This window comes from Charadrius vociferus, unplaced genomic scaffold (genome assembly GCF_000708025.1).
Source record: "Charadrius vociferus isolate BGI_N301 unplaced genomic scaffold, ASM70802v2 scaffold155, whole genome shotgun sequence".
Taxonomy (NCBI): Eukaryota; Metazoa; Chordata; class Aves; order Charadriiformes; family Charadriidae; genus Charadrius; species Charadrius vociferus.
Genome location: NW_009648431.1, coordinates 208,848 through 214,914, shown reverse-complemented (window position 1 = coordinate 214,914; position 6,067 = coordinate 208,848).

The window sequence follows — 6,067 nt, the reverse complement described above, 5'->3', positions numbered from 1 at the left end:
CAATAAACGCTTACCAAAGGGGCAATTGCATTTGAAGCCATTTATGTCCTCTTCACAGGTTCCTCCGTTCCAACAGGGTCTGTCTAGACACTCATTCACACGACCGGAACATGTTTCTCCTGAAATTTTGGATTAAAATAAAAAGACAAATGTGCTGACGTGTTCAAATTATAATGACATATTTGTAATGAAAAAGGACTATGGGATGGTCACAGTCGAAATGCTGACCCCGCTGGCCAAGGTGCACTCACTGAGTACACAGGGACACTGATAGACATCCTGTGTGTCACGAATTTTTCTACTTCATTGGTTACAAGACAGTCCATTTTGACAGGCAATGTTGGCAGCATGACAATCAGGAAAATAGAAAGCTTTCCTACTGAGGGTATGCATAATCCTGGAGCTTTTTTCCATTATACAAAATTACTATATTCAGACAATTTTTCTTCAGTTGTGTCAATCATTTTCTTTCATTTCACTCACTGTCTCCTTTGAAAAAGAATGGGAGAATAATATTGCATATGAAAATCAGTCCAACACTAATTTACAGACAGTTGTGTGTCACAGTAGAGTTCAGCACATGTTCTACAGAAGGTTGTCAGTTCTATGATACTGAATATTTCTCTTTCTCCATATAATACAAAGGAAGAGGATGATCAAATCACTGAAGAATATTTAATGAGGCAACATACAGATGAGAGGGAATGAAATAATTAAGAGCAAAGTGAGGAAGTATAGTGAAATGAAGATTTGTAATCTACAATAGGGGTTGCTTTGATTTGTAACAGGAAAACCTATTCCCAGCCACGGAAATATGAAGGCAAATCATATGTTCAGTACTTATCACAGGTCAGCAGTGTACAAAGCATGCTGGGCTTTCTGTGAACCTTACAGAAGATAAAACCAAAATGAATGCTGAAATTCCTCTGAATTCTTTGCACTGCAGAAAATATTTGTTCTCCTGTCTGCAACACATGTATATGCCCTCTCATACAGTCATACGAACCAAGACAGTCAGGTCTCAAAACCTCTATTTTGTGAACCTACTAGATATAAAAACCTTCATCGGAGAAGCCCATAGTAGCACCAAAGTTCTCTTCCACATAAAAACTTATGACAGAGTGGCTCCTATTAAGTTTTTTTCCTACCTCTAAACATGGTCTTCATTTTTCATAGAACTTCAAGATATCTGGATGAAAAGGGGGAGACACAAGCAGAGACCAGGGAAAGTTCAGGTAACTCAGTAAACTACAAGGATATCTGCTAGCAGCAGCTGCTGAGTGCTGCTTAGAATGTGTTGTGGCACCAGCGAGGAAAACAGACAGTCAGGACGGGCCAAAATATAAATCCTTTTCTAGTTTCTTTTGATTTTATTTTTTTTTCTTTGAAGTGCTCATAAAGTAACAACACTCTGCGCAACATTTCTGATCTAATTCTGATATTTTGCTTTCCTTATGTTTTCTAGTTCAGCTCCATTTTACAGTTAAGTCCCTAATTATGGTAGGTCTCTTTTGAGGAAGATAAATGGAAATGCATTGGCATCTGCTCTTTTCTTCTGCATAGGCAAGTGGAGAGTAGCACAAACCAAGTTTCCTCTAGAGGGAAATCATCTGGCCATGGGTAAACTGCAGCGTGTAAAAAAAACCAAACCTGCTTGAAACAGATTCATTCATTTTGCTTGAGTTTTTGTGTACTCTTAATAGATAAAAGCTTAAAATAAAGAAAATGCAATTCTAAGAGGAATAATGGAATGGGATCATCCCCATTTGCTCATCATATCCAAGATTTGTGAAATTCTTACTGCCTTTTTGTGAAGATGGCTTTGTTTTCCTCTTGAAACTAAGGGAGCAAAGCTATGTTACTGAACTGAAGAGTATCACAATTTTAAGATATGGTTGTAACAGGTATAATTACACTTCCTTGTGAACTGTTCTTATCCATCTCCTTTGATTTTCTTTTCTTTTGGGGATAGGAAACCGGGTGTGGCATTCAGCAGGAAAATGAGCCAACTATATCTAGGCTTATGATTACAGATCTATATTTTAAAACGGAGTATTCAGGGTGAAATTCAGTTCCCTAAATGTCAGTATCTAATGCAATACAGGATATCCTGTATTCAGTCTCTAGAAAATACTCCTTAGGGGATGAAATGGACAATAAGCAGAGAAAGCTGCAACAGTTTTATAACAGTACCATAAATTGGTCATACAGGGTGGAAATCCTGACGGGATGGTAGAAAATAAGAGGAAAGAACAAAGACACAGAGGGCAGCTGTCAACTGAGGAGTATTTCCAAAAAGGAACAAAAAATAGCATGTACTGGGCAAGGTGAACCCTTTGAGGAATTCAAAAGCAAAATGACACCTGATCAAAAGGTTAATTCTGTGGCCATGTTTTGACTGAACTATATAAAATGATACAACACCTGGGGAGTCCTGAAAGGGTGATGAAATAATGAAGGTTAGAGGAATTCGGGACATAAGATGAACATTGAGGCTTTAGCTGTGTTGAGGAGTAGTGACAAAACCTGATTGTGTGTAGAAAAGGTGAGAAAGGACTCAAAGCCATTCTCCCATTCCAAGTCTGACAGAAAGCATAATGATTCTGTCAATATGAGAAAGGATGCAGAAAAAGATAATTAATTTTGCATCTTCATTTGGAAAAAAAATAAACATCTGCTATAATGTATAGCTAAGAAATTCTCACCGGTGGCATCAGGCACTAAGTTTCATTTCTGATATCATGCCACTAACCCCCATAATTTTTAGACATCAATGAGTACATTTTTTCTTAATGTATTAATCTATATTGCAACACTTCATAGATTAAAAGATTTAGTTTCAATTTAGAAAGTTAATCCCAACTGTCCAAACTAATGGTGTACAGTAGAGATATACTAGTTTAACAGATAACTATCTGATTTCAAATATTTTGCTTTTATTTACCTATGGCCACTCTAGATGTGTAAGAATTCCACTCTTCATTTAGGAGAACAAGGAAATGGAAAAAGAAAAATCCCTGCTCTGATAACAAAGGTGCTGATTTTATGCTGGAGGCTGTTATTACAGCTAAATTACTTCAGCTGACAAAGAAGCAATTACATGCCACTCAGTCTCATCTTAATTATCAAGCACTGAGAATACCTTTCTCATAACTGATGAAAATATTTGTGAAAACTACTGACTGATTTAGAAGTTGTGCCAGCTAACAGTATTTGCAGAATGATTTAGGAAGATATCAAACTTTCTGAAATATTTCAGTTGAAAATGCTGTTAACACACTAAATACAGATAGTTCACTGTTTTTTTTTTTCCTGACAAACTTGCAATATTGTTGACATACATAGCTAAGACTTTAATTTCTATGCATCTCTGTTACCATTCCTTCAAGATCACTTTTGTTTTCCTTTTAATTTTGTTGTCTAAGCACTGAAAAAATATACTATTTACAGATATGAAAAACTGATATTATTTTTTATCTAAAAGTTAACAGTGCAGTTTAGTAATTCTGTATGTCTCAGAAATGGCTAGGAGAATAGCATTTATTTCCTACGAATCACATTAAAACTTGGAAAAGCCTTCATGTTTTTGTGTAATTTCTGCCAATCAAATGCATATGTAGTGAAAATAAAGGTAATTGTGTTTTGTGTACTGTAGACAACAGCTAGCTCTTCTGATAATGTGCCATAACATGGTGTGTCATTAAACTGGTAGTTGCACCTGACAAAAGGCATGTCTCAAAATTTCTTCCAATTAGTTGCTAGGGAAAATTAAGAATTCATGTCCTCAGAGTACAAAGGCAATAGATGGACAGTATTTTCTAAATATTTCAGAGAGAATCAAAGAATCTCTGAAGCTACTGTGAGACCATATTTTCTGAGTATTCCAGACATGAAAAAAGCTGGACACGTACAGAGAAGTCTTTTTTTTTTTTTCAATATGCAGCTTATCTCAGCTATGCATTTGAAATGGATGATGAGAATCTTTTTTAAACATCACAGAAAAACCACTAATTGGCTACAAATTACTTTCAACATCAAAGTATGTTAATATAAATATTTTCTAGGTTTATACTTTTAAGGTTAACATTAATACAACACATCCAAACATAATTACTAGTAAAATGTAATATTTAATTAGTTATTTAAAAAATCATAGCTTAGGGTCTGAATTCCTAAACAATTTACAGGGAACATGTCACCAATTCTGAAATACAAAAAGAATGTTAAAACTAATCACAAGTTGATTCTACTTTTATTAAATCTATAGTATGCTTTATCCTGTATAAAATTGAAGTGTTCTTAAACCATATAACAAATAATTACAGCTGCATAGGAACATCTGTCAGTCTTGCAAATTGCTTAGCCTGATGTTTAACAGCAACATTTTCTACAGGCAGATTGATGATACACAAGAGATAGTTTATTCTGCAGGGGCACAAAAGTCTTGAGAAGACCCTAAGGACTTGAGGAGGTGCGTGATAACAAATTTGGCAAAGATATTTAGTCCTCCACCTGATGTAACTTACTCCGTTTAAAAAAAAGAAATCATGCTATTTTAGCAAATGGAGACATTCTGAAGTTCTCAGGTAAATATAACTGGAGATCAAAGAAAACAAAGAAATATTCCTTTTCATAAATACAATGGGTGAAGCCTCGTTGAATATTCCTTCACTTTAAAATTAAGAGAAACTCTGTAAGATCACTAGATTGAAAGTTTCCACCTTTCAGTTTTTCAAACTTTGGATGTTTTATTTCTGCTTAACTTAAAGAGTTTAACTTCACACTTTATCTGGAATAATTGAACTATTTTTAGATTTTGCAGAATATCCGCAAAACTGATTTTTGTTTTGATATCACAATAATTTAACTTCGTATTGTTCTCAAATATAATATTCAGAAATATTCACTCAAAGAGTTAGGCTCAGTGGCTTGATATCCAAGTGGTGAGCAGTGATGAGTGGTTCCTCAGGGGTTGGTATTGGGACCGGTGCTATTTAACATCTTTGTCAGCAACATGGACAACAGTATTGAGCGCACCCTCAGCAAGTTTGTCAAATACACCAAGCTTTGTGGAGCAGTCAACACACTGGAGAGGAGGGAAATCATCCAGAGGGACTTAGACAGGCTTGTGATGTGGGCATGTCCAAACCTCACGAAGTGCAACAAGGCCAAGTCAAGATCCTGCACATGGGCCAGGGCAATCCCATGCACAAATAGAGGCTTGGCAGAGAATGGATTGAGAGCATCCCTGAGGAGAAAGACTTGAGGGTATCAGTGAATGAGAAGCTCAACATGAGCTGACAATACACGATGGCAGCCCAGAAAACCAACTGTATCCTGGGCTGAGTCAAAAGTAGCGTGGCCAGCAGGTCAAGGGAGGTGATTCTGACCCTCTACTCTGCCCTCATGAGAGCCCACCTGGAGTACTGCATCCAGCTCTGGAGCCCCCAACAGGACATGGACCTGTTGGAGCAGGTCCAGAGGACGGCCATGAAGATGAACAGAGGGCTGGAGCACCTATTCTATGAATACAAGCTGAGAGAGTTGGGGTTGTTCAGCCTAGAGAAGACAAGATTCTCGGAAGGCCTTATAGCAGGCTTCCAGTATCTGAAGGCTGGAGTGAGACTTTTAACAAGGGCGTGTAGTGATAGGACAAGGGGTAATGGCTTCCAACTGGAAGAGGGTAGATTTACACTGGATATCAGGAAGAAATTCTTCACTGTGAGGGTGGTGAGGCACTGGAACAGGTTGCCCAGAGAAGTTGTGGATACCCCATTCCTGGAAGTGTTCAAGACCAGGCTGGATGGGGCTTTGAGCAATCTAGTCTAGTGGGAGGTGTTCCTGGCCGTGGCAGGGGGATAGGGACTAGATGATCTTTAAGGTCCCTTCCAACCTAAACCATTCTATGTTTCTATGAAATTAGAATAAAACTGGAATTGATTTGAGAGCTTATTATCTCAATGTAATACATATTATGTATAAGTATACCTTAATAATTGCCACCACTGTTATTAACATCTCTGTCTGAATTACAGAATCACAGAATCACGGAATCACAGAATGGTCA